Raw genomic sequence first — 22,395 nt, forward strand, 5'->3', positions numbered from 1 at the left:
TTAATTATGTTTACAGGTTTAAGAATGCCACCCAGGATGAGACGAGGACGAGGTAAGGCTCCATTTACTAGCCATGACCATGAAGTTGGGCCTTCTCACCGGCATACACCCTTGATTACTATGAGCACGAGTCCTCAGGAGCCCTGGAGGACGTATATTGAACCCGGGAGGCGATCTGTCTCCCTGAGCTCCTCACCATCCTAATTTCACTCATTTGGGCCCCAGTCTGAAAACGAGCCCAACAACACCCAAGCATCCTTCATACCACTGCAGCGATCAAACTCGCACCATTCTTTCGGTGACCCTACCCCTGCTTTTCAGAGCCAGTTCAAGCCGGCTAACTATATTCAAGAACCTGTGGGTTTTAACCCACTAGGACCGGAAGATCACTTTTCAGGTGACAACGACATGGATGAAGATACGGATCTCGTGGAGCCTACAACCGGGACCCCAAACCATCCCTTCGAGATCTCGGATGGGTCCTCGTTTCATGGATCGCCTTACCGCGGTCCGGATAGCTACCAGGCGAGGTTTAACCAGTGGGACTGGTGTTTTACACCTCTGAACACACGTCTCCATACCAGCAGCAGCAACAACAGCAGCAGGATCCTTCCGAGGATTCACGATTTGTGGTAGTCACTCCGCCACCACCACCACCAGTGGAACAGCCGCTTCCGAAACCACCGAGGCGGAGAAGATCAAACGCGCGGATGTCCGTGCGAGGAGTCCGCATCAGCACTCCTCAGCCCTCGAGTGGCAACCACTATCCGCCACTCCAGGAAGAAGACCCGCAGATGGGGGGACCATCAAACCCCGTCTTGGAGGCAAACTCTGCGACTGTGGCGCCACCGTTGGGTTTTGATAACCCAATCCCTGCTTATGCCGGTTTAGCGGCATATAACCCGTTCGAGCTACCGGGCCACAACAGCTACAACTATGCCAATGTGGACCCGTACCAGGAGGTGTGGGACTACAATGCTCGTCACCCAGAAGGACCCTATGGTGGTCTTCGGACCACTGGTTACCCAACTTATGGGTACCAGCGTCCGCCACCTCCTCAACCTCTGTATCAGCCGCCGCAGCCGCAACTGATCCCGCCGGAACGCCAACAAGAGGTCCTTGAAAGATTGGGCAAATGTGAGCAGGACATTCAAAGGGAGCGTGAAAGCAACCGAGGCTTCTTCAAGGGTTTGACAAACCTACTCAAGGGGAAGTCCAAAAGATGGGGTCATTGAAGACCTTTGTTTATATATTTTATTTAGTTGTAATCAAGTCCCTGCGTGGACTTTTGTTTCTGTACTCAGCCCCTGCGTGGGCTTATCTTTTTGTACTCTGCCCCTGCGTGGGCATGTCTTTTGCTAACCCCTGCGTGGGTTTGTTGTTTGTTTCGCTCCTGCGTGGGCATGTTATTTTGTAGAAGTCCCGTTTAGGGCAAAAATGTACTTGTTTAAATTTATTAATGAGATGTTTTAATTTAAATTTTCATTTTGTTGTTATTAATTATGTGCATGAAACATAAAATAAATGAAAATAAATTTTCCTATTAAAAGATCTACCATTATATTAAAATGGCAAAATCTAAAAAGGACAAAATCTAGCCATGTGTCATCATAAGACAGGGCCAAGATGGTAGTTCCATAATTAGATTCAGATCCATATTAACATCTCAATTTAGGATTGTTCTGCGTTAATTATTAAAAGAATCTTAAAGGTAAAACCTAGCCTATATATCGTTGCAGACATGGCCAAGATGGTAGAACCTACACAAAAGATTCCAATTCCTGTTAACATCTGAAGTGCATGTTAACGTTTCTGACAAACTGTGATACGATAAAATCACATAGGTCATCTTTTAATTGGGTTGTTTTAAATTCCCTTAATTATATAACCACCCCTTAAGGATGAAGTGCCTACGGGCTAAAACTAATGTCCTTTTGGACTAAAGACAGTAGTAGCTTATAACTCCCTATCTAGAATAAGGCAATAAACTTTGATTAAAGCCTTAATACCTTGACTCCGTAAAAGTCTTGGTTTATATATTAAATTTGTCTCTATGATTATGCCCTTTTGTGCTATTAAAATGTAGGATTATAATAAAGGTCCTGAACATATAAATAATAAACAAATTAACCAAAAATGGCTATTAAAACCGTGGTTGGTAAATCATAAAATACTGTAAAAGCTTCTAAGTAAAACCTTGCCCATTATTTTTCTATATGTAGCAATTGAAGCTACATGGCCGGGTCGGATGAAGTAAACAGTCATCCGGTGAAAAACCACGAGAATGCTAGGATACAGCTGACTGGTGCAGAACTGCAAGCACTGGTTGATAATGCTGTTACAAGGGCTTTGGATCGGCAAAACAGTGAGTCTAGTGGGACTTGAAGTAGGACCCTATCTTCACCACATTCCAAGCCTAAGACTCATTCTGAAGCTCAAAGCAAGCCACCCTCTATCCAACCTAAGCCTAAGAAAGAGGAATCAAAGAAGGATGATGATCAACATTCTTCAAACCAAAACAGTATTCCCTCCAAGAAGATAGTGTTTGATAATGCACCACGTGCCAAAGGTTGCACATATAAATACTTCGTTTCGTGCAAACCCCGGGATTTCACTAGGGAGAAAAGGGCAGTGGATTGCATGACCTAGTTGGATGAAATGGACACTGTGGTAGATATTAGTGGGTGTGCTGAAAGAGACATTGTAAAGTTTGTATCTCAGTCTTTTAAGGGTGAGGCGTTAGCTTGGTGGAGGTCCTTGATCCAAGCTACAGGGAAACTCCCATTGTACAATATGTCTTGGGAACAGTTTGTGTCACTGATTTTCTGTCATTGGTGATGAAAAACCTGGATTGCCAAGCCTACCTCAGGAGCTTTAATACAATGTCTAGGTTGATTCCTAATCTTGTGACCCCGGAACCCAAAAGAATAGCTCGCTTCATTGGGGGTTTAGCCCCAGAGATTAAGGCAAGCGTAAAGGCTTCTCGGCCAACTACATTCAGGTCTGTAGCTGATATATCCTTGTCCCTCACATTGGACGCGGTTCGGCAGAGATCGCTGAGGAGCACGGATGCCGAGAAAAGAAAGCGTGATGATGATAATTCACGACGGTCAGACAAGAAGCACAAGGGAAACAATGACCACAAGAAAGGGTCAGGATCCAAGAAGGACGGGCATCAGTCTAGAGATAAGCCCAAGTGTTAGGTTTGCAAGAAGCACCACTTTGGGAAGTGCATATATGACTCGAAATCCCAATCTCAGCCAAGGCCATGTGGGATTTGCAAATCAACTGAGCATAAGACCCTTGAGTGCAAGAAACTGAAGGATGCAACTTGCTACAGTTGCAATGAAAAAGGGCATATTAAGACAAATTGCCCAAAAGCTGCAAAGAAAGCTGATGAAGGAAAGAAGACCAATGCCAGGGTCTTTCAGATGAACGCACAGGAGGCGATTCAGAATGATAATGTCATAATAGGTACTTTTCTTATTAATGATATCTACGCAAGAGTGTTATTTGATTCCGGAGAAGATAAATCTTTTATAGATAATAAGTTTTGTGAATTATTGAAAATGCCTGTTAAAGCCTTAAGTGTGAAGTATGAAGTGGAATTAGCTGATGGAACCATAGAAACCGCATCAACCATTTTAGATGGATGTTTCATATCTATTAGGAACCACTCTTTTCCTTTGTCCCTGCTTCCCTTTAAGCTAGCCGGTTTTGATATAGTAATAGGCATGGATTGGTTATCGCATAACCAAGCCCAGATTGTATGCAAAAAGAAGCAAGTGGTGATCAAGACTCCGTCTGGTGAGCCACTTACCATTCAGGGAGATACCCAGTACGGGTTACCCGAGCAGGTGTCTATGCTCAAAGCATCTAGGTGTCTGAAGAAGGGTTGTCTCATTTATATGGCACAAGTGACCATTGATGAGCAGAAACCCAAGATTGAAGATATTCCAGTTATTTCTGAATACCCTGAAGTTTTCCGGGAAGAACTACCTGGTTTGCCACCAGATAGACAAGTAGAGTTCAGAATCAACATCATCCCAGGAGCAGCGCCTATTGCAAGAGCACCTTATAGGTTGGCACCAATAGAGATGAAGGAATTAAGGACGCAATTAGATGATTTGCTAGCCAAAGGTTTCATTAGACCAAGCTCGTCTCCATGGGCAACGCCAATCCTGTTAGTCAAGAAGAAAGATGGGTCGATGCGTTTATGTATCGATTACCGTGAGCTTAATAAGGTCACTATCAAGAATAGATATCCTTTGCCCAGGATCGACGATCTATTCGATCAGTTACAAGGAGCAAGCTACTTTTCCAAGATTGATCTGAGGTCAGGCTGTCATCAATTGAAGGTCAAAGATGAAGATGTACACAAGACTGCATTTAGGACTCGCTATGGTCATTACGAGTTCCTAGTGATGCCTTTTGTTAGTACATTCATGTCTATAGCCTTCGTCAATCCGAGCCGTAGCGAGAAACAGAAGAGATTTACATTGTTATATTTAGTGATAGTTAGTAAAAAAGGCAAGGTGGAATAACTGTAATTAATGAGAAACCTCGTTAATCCCTTGGCCTATAAATAGAACCTTTAGGGTATTCATTTAGAACTTTTGCTACATTTGTCACTTGGAGGTTTCTAGAGCTAGAGAGAGAAACTAGAGAGAGAAAGTGATATCGTGATTCAGGTTCTTGTACGTTTTCAGATTTGATTAATTGTATCACGTTTATATTACGTCACGTGTGTTAGGTCGCGTTCGTGTACGGATTCCACACGTTATACGTACGTTTCGCAATCGTTTCGGATTCAAAACCGGTCCTACAAGTGGTATCAGAGCAGGAGCTCGATTGCACTGATCTATCACATGATTTCGCACAGGATTACATCAGATTCAGATTCGAATTTCATCTACTTCTTCATTTATTTCATATTTTTCACGTTCTTTACTGAAAATCGCCAAATTGAACAGGTTTTTACGGTCCGAATCAGTTGATTTTTGGATATGTGGTGCGAAAACATCTGATCTACAACCCTACCAAATTTCAGATTCAAATTCTAAGCCGTTTAGGAGAAATTCAAGTTTTTAGGTCCGAAGTTCGTTTGAATCAGCGTCTGGCCGTTTGAAACTGTCATCCCGTTTGAAATTAGCCCTTCCGTTTGGATTATCGTTTGAAAGTGATCCATACCGTTTGAAAATGCATGTGACCGTTTGAAATCCACATCTTTCCGTTTGAAACATTGAACTATCGTTTGAAATGAGGTTTACGTTTGAACTGTGCGTTTGAAACTGACATCATCGTTTGAACTGATCGTTTGAGGGTGTGACCGTTTGGAAGAAACCGTTTGAAAAATTCAGTCCATTTGAAATTGGTTAAATTGTTCACATGATTCAATAATGTCACATTGAACGGTCCAATAAAATCAAAGTAGTCATCATTAATTGTTGTCGGCAAGTGGAAGGTTTGGCCCTATCATATTGTTACAACATAAATAAACACTAAGGGGTAACCGACCCATGTGCTTTTGAAATTGAAGGAATTGTGTAAGTGGCAGAATGTGGTCCAATCAAAGCGTTTGAAGAGGTTGTCGGTTACATATTCACAGTCAAATGTGAGGTGAAATATAAAGGTGAAATACATAATTGTCGGCCACTAAAAATCAAAGGCACAAATTGATATTGCTTTAAATAAAAAAATAATATACAAGTGCCGCTCATTCATCAATTGAGGCCCAATCACAGTTTGTATGTGTTAAGTGGTTACGGCTCAAGTATACAGTTTGTTTGTTTGTTAGCTGCCATATAGTGTTTGTTGGACAAATTTTACGGCCCAATCATCGTATGAGATTAATCGGCCCATGTTTAAGTTTTTGAAGCCCATATGATCAAATTGTCAGCTTAGTGATATTTGAGGCTCATTTAACAGTTAGTTGGAAATTATAAAAGTTGTCGATTGCAATTGATCCAGGTTCATAGCATTTTGTACGGTTTGAAAATTTTGAAATCCCAGTTCGCATCAAGTTCTGTTCGCACGGTGTGTCAATCTTCAGTTCGCTCAGTCTGTCAACCTTCAGTCCGCACAAAAATATTCACCAGTTCGAGTAGTTTGTTTCAGTTGATTGTTAGTGATTGAACTAATCTTGTTGTTTGTTTGATTCAGGTAATTCGAGATATTCAAGGTTTGAAAATTAAAGTGAGAGATTCAAGAAACATTGTGAAGATGTCGGATTTTGGCGAAGAGTTTTACAACACGTTTTATAACGCATTTACTTCAGAAGATACACGAATTACTCCAAAGAATGCTACTAAAGTGATATCAGAAAGTTTGAGTTACAACAATGTGTATGGAAATCATCAGAGACCACCAAAGCTCATGAATATCGAAGATTATCACCGGTGGTATGAAAGATTTGATAATTGGGTGCAAGCTTATGCGTATGATAGCTGGATTTGTTTAACTTTGGGATATGTAAAACCAACAAATGAAAGACGTGAATTGATCACACTGAAAGATTTCACAGCAGATGATAAGAGAGAACATTCAGCAGAATTGAGAATGAAAACTCTACTTCAACAATCTATCAGAGAGGATATTTTCTCACTGCTTCAGTATGGTGAAACATCTAAGTCAATTTGGGAAGCATTAAAAGTGAAAGCTGAAGGAGGGAAAGATATCAAGAAAAACAAAATATCGTTGTTGAAAAAGGAGTTTGATATGTTTAGCTGCATGAAGAATGAAACAGTTCGTTGATGTGCGTGTAGTGTAATATATTTTTAATGTATATTTAATGCCCTTTTTACACTTTTAGCCAAGTTTTAAATTTATAAAACACGATATTCACTAACACTAAACACACATATGGGCAAGTGCACCCATCGTGGACGTAGTATAGTGTTGGTAAGATACTGAGGTCGTCCAAGGACACAAGAGCTTTTAGTACCGGTTTATCCTCAACGTCTAATCAAATCAAAAAGTTAGAAAAGATTTTTAAACTAAGAAAATAAAAACTAACTAAATGCTGAAAAATAAAAATAAAATAAAAACAGATAGATAAGATGAATCACTTGGATCCGACTCGTGTATTAGTATAACCTTTGATTATTTTCGCCCTTTTGCACTTGTTTAAGAGATTATCTTAGTTATTGTAGTAGGAACCTCTTTTGAAGGCGACGTTACCCTCAACCCAGTAGTTTGAGTCAGCAAGGATACAATCCTAAAGGGTTGGATTATTGGAAGATAATGCATTAAGTTATTAATGCAAATTGTGGTAGGCCCCGCTTTTGGCGGTGACGTTACCCTCGGCTAAGTAGTCTGAGTCAGCAGGGATACAGTCCTAAATAGCCGGGTTATAGTATTAATAGTAGTTAACTTATGAGGAGGTCAAAGAGTTTGGATCCCCGCCATCCAATACCTATGGGCATTGAAGGAGATCCTACTAAATTTGACCCAGGTCCTTTGCAGGACCTCTAAACGCTGAACAAGGGCAAGACCCTTACCAAACCGTTCCCTTAACCCCCGACCAGGTAGCCAACATACCTCCATATAGACCGTGGAGATATGAATGGTGAAAATCTTTTATTTTATATAGACAGTAAAATAATGCCAAGACACCACGGACAAACGATAAGGAAAGATCACCTTCAACATAAGCAACTAGTTATTAAAGTCATTAATACAAAACCAGATAAAAAGTGCAAAAGATTAAAAATAAAAAGTATTATACTAAACACTTGTCTTCACCAAGTGACGTAAGAGACTTAGGCAAACATGGCCTTGATTGTCAAGAACTCTTACGATCAATCTTGGATCCCGAGACGACTCACACACTCTATGATGGACAATGGATGATGGTGGTGGATGATGGTGTTATGGTGGTGGTGGGTGGTGGATGAAGTGTGAGAGAGGTGATGTGCCAAGGGATGAGTTGAAATGAAGCCAAGCACTCCTATTTATATACTTAACAGAAGGCTGGGCACGGCCCCGTGTCCGCTGGACACGCCCCCGTGCCCGTCTGACACTCTTTCTCTTCATTAATTGTAATTCGCAATTACAATTAATGCGCCTGCTGTACTTTCGCCACGCCCCCGTGCTCACTGGACACGGCCCCATGGTGGGCAATGGAAGCTTCTATAGGTTTGTCTTTTCTGCTGCTTCTTGGGCACGGCCCCGTGCTGGCTGAGCACGGGGCGTGTTCAGTCTTCTGTTTTCTCTTCTCTGCTTGGGAGGATGCCGTTGAGGGTTCAGGCAATCTACTTTTGTTCCTTTTCTTGTATTTATGTTAGAATTAGCTGTCTTTTTGCTTCTTTTGTGAATTTGAGCTCATTTCATCCTGAAAATACAAAAGGAAGACAAAAACACTATTTTTCCAACATTAGTACTCAAAAAGGGTTAGTTTTATGCCTTATTTGATGTAATTTATATGTTGCATTTTACACACATCATTCGTCAAATGATTGAACGTTTCTGTCACTTAAAGATTGAGCTGGAGAGATTCGAAATTAACAAAGAAAGAGAAGAGATGGTAGATAAACTGGTTGAAGCTTTACCTCATGAAGATGATTGGAAAACATATGTGATTGTGTTGAAAAATGATGCTAATTTTGACAAACTGACTTTGGATCAATTGATAGAGAAGATAGAGGGGCATGATCTGTTGATTCAAAAACAAAACAAGATGTCAAGTTCTAACTATCAACAAAATGTTGGTTTGTACTATCGAAGAGGGTTGTTACAAAACAATGAGTCTCCAAGAATCAAAACGGGTTTTACGGCAGAAAAGACCAGTGACACATCAAAGAATACATCTTCAAGTTATGATCCGGGATATCATGCATCATCTGCATCTGGATCATCAAATGCAAATTCCAACTCTGATTGGAAGAACTCTCCATTGCTGAACAATGAATTTGCTCAACAGCATATGAGTTTTTTAGCCTCCATTCTGGTATCTTACGAAGGGTTAATTGCAGGAAAGATCGGAAATCCTAACATGACGAAAGAGGATTACGATCAGGTGGATCCAGAAGAAATGGAACTCATGGATATTCGTTGGTCCATGGCAAGTGTCATTCGAAGAGCACAGCGATTCATGGAGATCACTGGCAGAAGATGTTTGGATTGACCTGAAACGAAGATGGGTTTTGACAAGAACAAAGTAACTTGCTTTAAATGCAAAGAAAAGGGTCACTTCAAAAGAGGATGTCCAAACAACAGAGCTGATGAAAGTGTAAATCCGTTTCGTGAGGATTATTACAAAAAGGCAATATATCATAACAACACTGATCAATCAATCAGAAAGCAAATTGATGGAGTATCATCCAAAGAAAAGAGAGTTGCTTTGTCATATTGTGATCAAAATGTGGATAGTATAGATGATGATTATGAATCTATAGTTCATGGTCTTGATTGGAAAGAACGGTTGAAAGAGGCAAAATCACCTGGTTTCATAATCTATGATGATGAAGGTTATAATTGGAGTCAACATGACAAAGAGGTTGCTGAAGTGGAAGTTAAGGCAATGACTGCTGAAATAACACTTACTCGTGAAGAAAGACATGCACGCCTGAGATTGGATGATGTTTATGATGCTTACAAAGAAGCAACATGAGCAGGCAGGTGGAGCAAAGAAAAAGAATGCTATGTTGATCCTCAAGGAAACCCAACGGTTGATCCGAAGACAGTTGACCTTGATGCATTAGTTGCGGCAATACCTACTGTGAGTGTTTGGTGCAAAGGCCTTAGGGAGATTCCAAGGTACAAAGAGCAAGTTGAAGAAGGTATTCGGAAGGTGATATTTGCTAGTCTGGAGAAGAAAAAGAAGAAGACAGTTGAAGAAATTATGACTGAGAGTGAGAAGATGGTGAATGAAGTGAAGAAGGTTGAGGGGAAAGTCGAGGAAGTTGTTGAAAAGAAAATGCAAGTGGCTGAAGAAGATCAGATTCAGAAAGCAGAGGAAATCACAGTGCCAGTCACTAAGGTGATTAGTCAAACTGATACTTCTGATAAAATTGATAATGAAGCTGAACAACAATGCAAGAAATGCATGGAAACGTGCAGTGCTTGTATTGAGAAAGATGAAAAACTAAACAACAGAAATATTGAATTTACTAAAATAGATAAAATTTTCAAAGAAAAATGTCATGAGATGATTGAAAATGAAAAGTTTGATGATCTTGAAACAGAAAACAAGAAATTAAAAGAAAAGTGTTCAGCTGATTGCAACGAATGTGTTCCAAAAGACATCAAAATTCAAGAGTTGCAAAAAGAATATGATGTAATGAATTTGTCATATGAAACTGTAAAAGAAGCATATGAAACTTTAAAAAGTAAAGTCAAAAGTCTACATGATAGATTGTGTGCTTGTCAAAGAAACACTAAATTTCTTGAAGCTAGGTTTGAAGATAAACAAATAGTGTTAAACCAATATATTGATGATGTTGCTAAGCTTAAACAAGAATTGGCAGACAAAGAAAAGTTGGTCAATAAATTGCAAAGCTATCATTCATCTTCATATATTCTGGAACGTATTTTCAACATCACACCCGATGAGAAAGCGTCTAAAAAGAACAAAAAGGGAATAGGGTCTGAATATCATCAAGTTCCACCACCGTTGGAGAATAATTATACATTCTATGATGGCGAAAAAGTGGAAAAAGTAATCAACATGGTTGATCAGTTACCCGATAACATCGATGTGACTTACACCAAATCTGATGATATTAGTGATTCAGAGGTGGTAGGTAAGGTTGTTGAAAGTGTTTTCAAAGAAGAGTCAGTTGATACAGGTAAAACTGACTCACAAGATGAAAATGAGGGAAACTTTCATGATGGATATCTGAAAAACACAAAATCCAAGAAAAATTTGAATGATGATTCAAAGGGATTGGTTTATACCATGATTCGATCAGACAAATTATTCTAAGATGTTGTATTCCTGATCTAGAATGTGATTTCAGATAAAGTTGACAAAGTTTTCAAGATGGTTGAAATTGAGAAATCTGAAATGTCGAAGTTTGCTGGTAAAGGTCACAAAACTTTTTATAACAAACCGGGTGTCAAAAAGAAGAACATGAAGGCCGGGTTGGGTTATAAGAAGAAACAGAATCGAAAGAAAAAGGAAGGGCCAAATTATCAGGCTAAATTGAGTTTTGTTCAAGGAAACAGTTTAGCTGAAGAGAAAGAACTCAAAATGAGGCAGTCTAATGTTGAGTTTGAGGCACAAAAGAAAAAGCAACAACCACAGGTCAAAGATGTGTCCATGAGAACATGTTTCAAATGTGATCAAAAAGGACATCTTGCACGAAAGTGTCCAAATCTAAAACCTGTGGATGTTGACAATAAGAAGATTGATTCTGAGAAACAAAAATCTGAGAATGTGAGACAAAGGTCAACCAGATTTGATTCAAAACAAACTTGGAGGTACAACACAAACAAGTTTGCTTCGAATCAAAATTGGAAATCAAACCCGAACAGGTTTGATTCAAGACAGACCTGGAATTCTCATACACCCAGATTCAGAACAACACAAAGTTGGAAAACTTCAGTTGATATGACAAAACCCCAAGAGTTTTGGAAACCAAAAGTTGTTGTTCAAAATCTAAGCGTTCAAAAAGATTCACATTTTTACAAACGTGGTACACCGAAAGGTCAAACATGGAATGTTAACAAACATGTTGATTCGGTAAAAGATGAGAAAGCTGAAGTTAAAATTGAGAAAGTTTTTGTGAAAAATGACAATGAATTTCCAGCATTGAATGAAAATTATTGTGTTGAGATGCCTAAGGTCAAACAGACCTGGGCTAAATTGTTCAAGTAATTGAATTAGTTGAATGTGCAGGTGCTCAAGAATTCTGAAGAATGTAAGATTCAAAGTTGGAGCAGCCTGGCACACCAAGAGGAGGAGAAGGCTGCTGGACCCTGTGTTGGTTGAAACAGGGAGTTTATATGTGTTTTCTGTACATAAATAAACAATATTTCAAAAACTATAAAAATTAGAAAATTAAAAACCAAAAATATGTTTTAGTTTGTTAACATTAGAAAAACCAAAAATATGTGTTGTTTGAATACGCCGAAACCCTCACGGCTGAACAAGCATGATTACTGTCACAGATTGAAAAACAGTTTTCAAACTGTAAAAATCAATGTGTTGTAAATCATGGGGGTAATTACTGTTTTTAGTATAAGTCAGTGCATGGATGGCGAGACAAAGCTATCAGTATCGGTTTGTCAAATTTCTTTTAATGGTTTTGCATTTTAGGGGGAGAAGTATTGTTAGAAAATACAAAAAAATTAGAAAATTTGAAAAAGCCAAAAACATGATAAAATTTAAAAAATTGAGTTTTGCGTAAAAAGAGGAAATGATAGTACATCAGTAGACTTGTTACTGTACGCTAAAGATTTGTATAGTATAAAGTGTTAAACAGTTTTACTAATGATGTGTTGATAGATTTTCGCACATTTAGTAGATTTATTCGGGATATAAACCTAAAATTTCAAACTTGTGAAATTCGTGGGGAACACTACTTGGATATATAGGTAACCCCTGAAATCTCGTTTGAAAGGTTTCTTATTCTGATATACTAGGTTTTTCTACTATTTGATGTCTGGGGTATTATTCCGGGACTTCTGCTGAACGGAAGTTCTGACCTAGTCCTTGGATAATGCTTTGCTTCAAATGCTTGAAACATAGCATTAGCGCTCAGTTGATTAGACAATAAAATTGATAATCATCTGTTGTAGCAAAAAGATCCTTTAGAAGGGACATACCGAAAAGTCGAAACTGATATCTCTCTGCGCATACGGAAGTATCGACCTGAGATCCCTCAGTTTTCGCATGTCCTAAATTATGTACAGACATCATTTTAGTACAATCACCTGTGTGTCTTAATATTGAGATTCTGGATACGGGAGTATATTCAAAAGGTGGGACGCATGAATAAGCTAAGTTCATAAGACATCTAAATAGTATCCTGAGTAAATTGAAAATTGTGTGAGAATTTAGAAGCAGTCTATGAGAATTGTTTAATTCTGAGTATGAATTAAAGCTTAACGGTACTAGTAATTTGTCAAAAACTGATATGATCCTCTGTCGCATACTCAAACAAAAATATTGTCTGTAAATATGTTTATACATATTTCTTTACTGCTTTATATTTTCAGAAAATACAAAAAGATTTTGATTTCTGCTTTAGTTTCGACAACCGATATCTGACATGCTGAGTTTCAAAATCTAAGAAAGCTGATTGTGTTTCTGAAAATAAAACAAGTTCATTAATTTGATACTTGATTTAAAATCAAAAATTTTCAAAAACAGTTTGTGATATCTCCGAGGTCATTAACTTGAATTTGGATGATAAACTGTGAGGGAGTTGGATTCTTTAATGCTGCCATATCTGTTGAGTTGGTTGATAGGGGGAGTGGATTAGAGAATTTAACTAAATGTTCAAAACATTGTTACTTATAAATGTTTGAGTGTTGCAGATGTTATTCCAGACTACGATCCCGAAAGCCGAGTCTAAGGGGGAGTCTGAAGACGAGCTCAACGCAAACGGAAGCGTGCAAAGAGCCAGGTATCGTGCCTAGAAGAGCTTGTAACCAGAAAGCCAGGTGTCGATCCCAAAAGCACGGAAGCTTGACGAAAGGGGGAGCCTGATGAAGTGAAGAGTTTACCGAAAGGGGGGGCTGAAGCTGAAGACAGATCCACTGGGATTCTGTTCAAACAAGAGAAAGTCTACATTGATGAAAAAGTGTTAAAGTTTCAAGAAGACTCAAAGAGAGAAAGACAAGACGCTACGAGATTGACTGCGGCAATATCCAAGGGGGAGTCTGTTAGCACATTCATGTCTATAGCCTTCGTTAATCCGAGCCGTAGCGAGAAACAGAAGAGATTTACATTGTTATATTTAGTGATAGTTAGTCAAAAAGGCAAGGTGGCATAACTGTAATTAATGAGAAACCTCATTAATCCCTTGGCCTATAAATAGAACCTTTAGGGTTTTCATTTAGAACTTTTGCTACATTTGTCACTTGGAGGTTTCTAGAGCTAGAGAGAGAAACTAGAGAGAGAAAGTGACATCGTGATTCAGGTTCTTGTACGTTTTCAGATTTGATTAATTGTATCACGTTTATATTACGTCACGTGTGTTAGGTCGCGTTCGTGTACGGATTCCACACGTTATACGTACGTTTCGCAATCGTTTCGGATTCAAAACCGGTCCTACACCTTTTGGGCTCACTAATGCACCTGCCGCATTCATGGATCTCATGAATCGCGTCTGCAAGCCTTCGCTGGATAAATTTGTCATCGTCTTCATCGATGACATCCTCATTTACTCAAAGAGCCAAGCTGACCACGAGAAGCATCTCCATTGTATACTGAAACTGCTCCATCAAGAAAAGCTCTATGCCAAATTTTCTAAGTGTGAATTCTGGCTTTGAGAAGTCCAATTTCTTGGACATGTTGTGAGTGAGCGTGGTATCCAAGTAGATCCCGCCAAGATTGAAGCTATCATGAACTGGCAAGAGCCGAAGACGCCTACGGAGATTTGCAGTTTCTTAGGACTAGCAGGATACTACAGGCGATTCATTGAAAACTTCTCAAGAATTGCAGCACCCCTGACTCTTCTCACTCGCAAGAATAGCAAGTTTTATTGGGGGCCTAAGCAGCAAGAATCCTTCGATATTTTGAAGCAGAAGTTAAGCAACGCTCCAGTACTGACGTTTCCTGAAGGAATTGATGAGTTTGTAGTTTATTGTGATGCATCACACACCGGGATGGGATGTGTGCTTATGCAAAAAGGCAAGGTCATTGCCTATGCTTCACGTCAGTTAAAGATGCACGAGAAGAACTACACCACCCATGACTTGGAGCTGGGTGTCATTGTATTCACATTAAAACTGTGGAGGCATTATCTGTATGGAACTAAATGTGTGATCTATTCTGATCACAAAATCCTTCAGCACCTATTCAATCAGAAGGATTTAAATATGAGGCAGCGACGTTGGATGGAAACTTTGAATGATTATGATTGTGAGATATGGTACCATCCGGGCAAGGCCAATGTAGTCGCAGATGCCTTGAGTAGAAAGGAAAGAGTGAAGCCAATAAGAATCAATGCCAAGAGCATTGAGATCAAAAAAGTTTGAATGAAAGGTTGTTAGCTGCACAGAAGGAAGCTGTGTTAGAAGCTAACTATCCCGATGAAAAGTTAGGAGTAACTAAAGAACAGTTATCCTATGGCAAGGACGGAATCCTGAGATTAAATGGACGAATATGGGTTCCTGTTTATGGAGGACTTCGGGACGTCATCCTTCAGGAAGCCTACAGTTCCAAATATTCCGTTCATCCTGGAGCTGATAAGATGTACCAAAATTTGAAGGCAAACTATTGGTGGATAGGCTTGAAGAAGTCTATAGCTGCCTATGTAGCTAAATGTTTGACGTGTGCGCAAGTCAAAGTTGAACATCAGAAGCCGTCAGGTTTGCTACAACAGCCTGAAATTCCCACTTGGAAATATGAAATGGTGACGATGGATTTCATCACCAAGTTGCCTAAGACAAAGAAAGGAAATGATACTATATGGGTGATAGTCGATAGACTGACTAAGTCAGCACATTTCCTACCTATTAAGGAAACTTATAGTTCTGACATGTTAGCCCAACTGTATGTTGATAAGATTGTATCTCTGCATGGAGTACCAGTGGCTATTATCACTGACAGAGATACCAGATACACGTCACACTTTTGGAAAAGTTTCCAACAGTCTTTAGGCACGCGCTTAAACTTCAGTACGGCTTACCATCCTCAGACGGACGGGCAGATTGAGCGTACCATTCATGTGACAACCCTCACAATTAAAGGTACTGTACAATTAATTAAATTTAATTATGTGTTTAATGACTGTGCTTGATTACAACTGTTAAATTAAATTGCTTACTGATTTATGTTACATACCTACATGTGCATCACTTTACATGCAGTCACTCCATTTAATTCATACAGACTCTTCGTGACAAACCTGATGCACAAAGCGCAGTTAGCACAGTGAGCGGATAACTCAGACACATGCTGACAATGCCAGCATATAAACAGACACTATATTGAGGCCAGTATGAGCCAGAGACAGGATGCTACACTAGTAGGGAGTGTAGGGAAGTGAGGACCATAAAACTGCGTCACTAAGTGATAATTATAGTATCGAGAAGTGCCTAAGACACACTATAAATGCAGAATCCTACATTTATTATTAAAATTCAGCATTGTAAAATGCTAGTAGAGTGCAAAAATATGGCAGAATGATCCTGTATACTTTCCTAAGTCCCAGGAATAATTTATGTTACAAAAATATATATAAAAGGCATTATTCGGACTAGTTAAGCACTTTAACGGGACAATATCTAACCGGATAACCGGACATTACCCGAGACCCCAAATTTTTGCCAGTTACATGGTATTGTTATTTTCGGCTAGTCTTGATTCCCGTTTGCCATAACACCCACTAAAAATCAACAAACCAATATATATGATCAAGTTACTTACATTCTCATTACATGCTTTGTTAAATTGTTTGTTTTACGATTATAACACGAGATGTTATGTGGATGATGAATGTTACTATATATGCATGTTTATTATACTTACTACGACCTGACCAATATGAAACATCTTTTAGAAGATGCCCCCATGACGTGAAGTATGCATGCCTACTACCCAGGCGGAACTACAAGGGATAATCGCCGCAGCTATAGCGCAATACGCGGCCTCCCAAAATGAGACAAGTACCTCCAACAACAACGACAACAACAACAACCCTCCAAGTGGGTGTACTTTCAAGCAATTCTTAGATTGTAAGCCGCTAAACTTTGATGGCACCGGAGGTGCCGTGGCTTTTACCCGTTGGACTGAAAAGACTGAAACGACAATAAGAATGAGCAAATGTGCACCGGGACAACAAGTTACATACATCTCTGGGCTTTTTACTGATCGTGCCCTATCATGGTGGAGTCTCCAAGTTCAAACCTTAGGAGAGGCTGCAGCATACGCCATGACTTGGACTTAACTGAAAGAGCTGATGCGCAAGAAGTATTGCTCCAGAGTAGAAATCCAGAAACTGGAAATAGAATTTTGGAACTTAAAGATGGAAGGCCCAAAAATCGCTGAGTATGTTCAAAGGTTCCATGATCTATCCCATGTGGTTGCGTACATGGTCACGCCCGAATTCAAGCGCGTGGAACGTTTCATCTGGGGATTAGCACCTCAGATTATGAGCATGGTTACAACGTCGAAACCGGCAACCATTACTGAAGCCATCGATCGGAGCATATCACTGACAAAAGAAGCCATCAGGCTAAACAAGTTTTCTAATGGTGATCAGAAAAAGAAGGAGACTGATGTGGAGTCGTCAGGTGAGAACAAGAGGAAATATTCCAACTTCAAGCAAGGAACCAGCAGCGTGGGCAAGAAGGGTGAATCAAACACACCGGCCAGGCCAAAACCGGTGTCGAAAGCAAAGGGAAGGGTTACATGGGCGCTTTGCCCAAATGTGACATATGCCTGTACCATCACTCGGGTCAGTGCAGGTTGAGGAAATGCGAGTCTTGTGGTAAGGAGGGCCATTCGAAAAATACTTGCTGGGTTGGCACAGGTGCTGGTCGTGGAAACAATGGTCAAAGGGGTTTTGGTAACAACAATCGCGGTGGGAACGGAAATGGGAACCGCAATGGTGGAAATGGCAATCGGGGAAATGTTGGAAACCAAACTGGGAATCGGGGAACAAACAATGCTCAAGGTGGTAATGGTAACATGCTAGGACCGGGATGTTTCAACTACGGAGAAGTTGGACACTTTAAAAAGGAATGCCCAAAGCTCAACCAAGCTCGTGGAAGGGTATTCAACATAGGGGCAAGGGAAGCACGCCATGTGACAACCCTCACTAAACCAGGTATCCGTACGACTTCATTAATGACTAATTACTGAATAATTATTGTGCTTACTTGAAATTACTGATGAACTGCTACTTGATTTCTGATACATGCATATTCCTGCATCATACTTTACATACCGTCACTACATTATTTACATGCTGAACCTTAGTGACAAACATGATGCACAAAAGCACAGTAGCACTATAAACGGATAACCTATTGAACATGCTGATAAAGCCAGCATCAGGCAAATATTGCCTCTAAGGCCTGTATGAGCCAGAAATATTTTACTACACCCATAGTGAGTGTAGGGATACAAGGGTTGTAGAACTGCGTCTCTAGGGATAAGTTACAATGACTGGATGTGCCTAAAACGTACACTGAGCACAAAACTCAGCACTTTAAGTAACAATTCAGCTTTTAGCTAACTAATAAAGTGCCAAAACGTGAGAAAAATATTACTAGACACTTTCCAAAGTGTCAGGAATAAGTTGTGTCACTAAAAAGGGTATTAACGACACTTAAAAGCTTTGTTAAGCACTTTAACGGATTACTATCCAACCGAACAACCGGACTTTACCCGGAACATGAAAATATTGCCATAACATTATTTGTCTTTTTCTGAGCCAGTTAGGGTCCCTGAATACCCTAACACCCGCCATAAAGCGCAACGCACAACTAACCGGGTTAATACCTAACTAACCTAATTAACCTAACTAATAACTAACTAATTTGGTTGAAAATGAACTAGAACCCCCCCCCCCCCCCCCCCCCGTTTTAGAACCGTCCCCATCTAGGGGACATACTTTGTACACTTTTGATTATTTAATCCTTGGATGTTTAATATCTAAGAAACACAAAAACCATTGGATCTTAATCTCGTTGTTGTCTATAAGTAACATGAGTTGCACAAGGACACTTGCATTCCATAACACCACACAACACACTCTCTCTTGCCCTCTATAAGCTTCGGCCGAGATCCCCTATATACATCCATCCATTTTCGATTTCCTTCTTCACATTCCAAGAACACACAAGCGTTAAGGATCCCGTATAAGAAGGCTTGGTGCACTCGGAGCTTGAAGGACCTCATTCTCTTGCTTTTATCCTCTCGTTTTGCGCTTAGATTCTTCCCTAGCCTCGAGCTAGTGGTATGTTGCTTAAATCACCCTCTCAAACTATTTTGAAGTGATTAATATGATATGTAACGATTAAAACTCGTAATCTTACAAGTTGATGCATTAAAGTTTACTAAAAACACTAATAATGATGGTTAAAAGCTCATATGATGTGTAAATGATGTAGTAATTGAATTGTGTGATTATTTGGACCCGATCTATGTTGTGGTAGCTCGGATCATCATTTAACCCAGTTTAGTCATGAACATAGATCATGACATAAGGTTGTTTTGAATGAAACAAGGGTTAAAGGGTGAAACTCTACCACACACGAATCATGAACTTGTGTAAAAGTGATTTTACTTACAAAATAGTGTTTAAAACTAGTAGATCTACGGATCTACAAGTGGTATTTTCAAAGGACCGAGTGTCAAGGAAATTATGTTTTCTAAAGACGGATCTTACGTTAACTAGAATGATTTTTAGAACACACAAGTGTGTAAACACTTGTGTGGCACAAAGTTTCGACAAAATAACAATTTTTGTAAAAGATGACGAGAAGTTGTGAAGACGGAATTTCTTTAAAAGCAAGGTTTTTACGAAACCGGACTAATTTATATAAAGATCCGCTAAAAGTAATGAGATTTACTTCGTATTTTTGAGTAAATCACAAGTTCATGAAATCTTTGCGATTTACATATTTATTAACTAGTTTGTTGTGTTGAGTATTGTTTTGATTGAATAAGAAAACTGGTTGATTGATTTATAAAAGAAATGATACGCTTGAAAGCGTGGCCACCTCCAGTTACAGAGGAAACTCTGGCGAAATTTTTCCAAAAACCTAACACTTAGAATTATTTTCACTATAAGTGTTAGAAATACTTTTTGACATGTTTTCAAAATATATAAGTTTCACCACGACTTTATTTACAAAACATCGGAGGTGGAATTTCACAAAATAAAACGTGATATATATATTTAGTAAATATATTTTTTACAACGTCACTTGTCAATTATTTTGTGAAGTGTATAAATATTATTTTTAGGGTAAAAATAATATTATCGAACGTTAACGAATCCAAAATAATACGAACGCTTTCACGATAAATATATAAGTTACACCGGTAATTACTATTACCACTCGATCATTAAAACGTAACTTACGCAATTTAAAGAAATAATTATGAACGCGTATTTTTGACAAAGTATTATTTTGGGAGAATTTTGTGAAGTAAAAATATAATATTTTTGAGAAAAATATTTATACTTTGGAGTTAGAAATAAATATATATTAAGTGACACTTAATAATATATTACGAACGCACATGTATTAAATCCCCCATCCTTGGGAAGGAAAATAATTACCAAGTATGCGCAGAATGTAAACACGAAATAGTTGTCTAACTATTTCCCAAAACTTAATCCATAAGGTTAAGGCACGGCCGTCCGTCTAATAGAGTTAGCACATGTAGGTCGTTGCACAGCTGCTTGACTTGGAGTATTACTTGGTAGAGACGCACCGCTGTGAGTTCATGTCCCCCTTTTCTCTTAACTGTTTTCAGTTTTCTAAACTGCGGGGGTGAAATACATGTTACTATATTTATGGGAACTTTATACATGGTATGGTTAGCGTAAGGAGGGTTATTACTTAGATCATGTGAATGGGTAGGCGGAAACTTGAGGTCATTAATCCTCAGGGTAGGACCGAGGGGCAGGAGCGGTAGATCTACTTGGGTGTAGTGAGCCCAACGCATAAGTCTGCTAGGTTTGAGCCTTCCTACTTGCATTTCACACATATCAATGGCCTTGCAAACCATTGGTGATCTCTTTTTTTCCTTATTTGCTACATACCAGGATTTTTATACAAACAAAGGTTTATTTGCTCACTTACACATGAACTCGCTCAACATTATTGTTGATTTTTCAACTTACATGTATTTCAGGGAATTAAAGGATCTGGCACGGTATGGCACGTTTTCCCGCTGCACTAGTACGAGGTCATCCGGGTTTAGGGAATGTGACTCTTTCCTGGACAAGTCACAGTCCTTAAACTGTGTTTATGTTATGATATGGTTGTGTTTGTGAACAATGTTTATGTCGTTAGGTTGTGTTACCGTTAAAACAATGTTGTTGTACTTGGTTTTTAAACTTGATTGAATGGATGATCTTGCATGGTTTTTATCCATATAGCTTGGTTATGGATAAGCTATGGTATTAAGAAGTCACACCAAATTAACCACGTTTCCATAAAGTCAGGGTGTGACAGCTTGGTATCAGAGCTCTGATCATAGCGAACTAGGATTCCTTCTCGAGTCTAGACTATGATCGCTAGGGCTCTCACGAAAACATTTTTACTGCATACCACTTAAGTCCAGATCCAAAACCTTTTTATAAACAAATGTTGTGCACATTTTATTTATTTATTTTTAGGCTCAGTCTTGGAGGCTGAGGCTCGGTCTTGGAGACTGAGGCTCGATCTAAGAGATCGAGGTAGATGGCTAGTAAGACTAGGAAGAGTAGGCTCAGTCTTGGAGGCTGAGGCTCGGTCTTGGAGGCCGAGGCTCGATCTAAGAGGTCGAGGTAGATGATAGAGCAGTCTTAGAGACTGGGAGGAATTTGGCTAGTGGGACTAGGAGTGTCAGTCTAGGAGACTGGGAGGCTATTGGGACTAGGAAAATTATGTGATTTCTTACTTGGTGACTAATGTGTTTACCTGATTGTATGACTGATTATTTGTGCATATTTGTGTTTATGTTACAGACACATGGACTCGCCCGGTACTGGCGACTCAGACACCACAGGACCTAGACCTATAGTATCTGATGACCTAGCATCTTTAGAGCACGAGGTGCACACGTCGGACGTTTCTAGCACGGACGAGGACGACTTCTAGCCCTTCGCGCTACCTGACGAGGCTGATGAGCTCGCCGATGGCCCTCTTGTTGAGTACCTACCGTTAGTGGAGATCCCTGCTCCCATACCCTTAGCTGTTTACCTTGCCTACGATTTACTTCTTGACGCCGAGGCTGATGGCGATATTGATTTGTTTGACGATGATCTCCTAGAGGACGATGAGGAGGGCGAGGCCCTCATAGCCGACGGAGGACTTTTACTGATTGCAGATGCTCCAGCTGCGGAGTCACCTGCACACTCACCTGCTCCAGACTCCTTCGAGTCTGTGGCCTCCGCACCTTCCCACACTCTGAGCGCACAGCACTTTTCACATGGTTCAGATCCTGACCAGGCATCCTCTGTTGCCCCTATTCCTAGCTTTGCTTTCGACCATGATGATGTGGAGGATTCCGATCCTATCTTTCCCCCAGGGTTCGACCCGGATCAGGATATAGAGTTT

Source organism: Helianthus annuus, chromosome 12 (assembly GCF_002127325.2).
Source record: "Helianthus annuus cultivar XRQ/B chromosome 12, HanXRQr2.0-SUNRISE, whole genome shotgun sequence".
In the NCBI taxonomy this organism is placed as follows: Eukaryota; Viridiplantae; Streptophyta; class Magnoliopsida; order Asterales; family Asteraceae; genus Helianthus; species Helianthus annuus.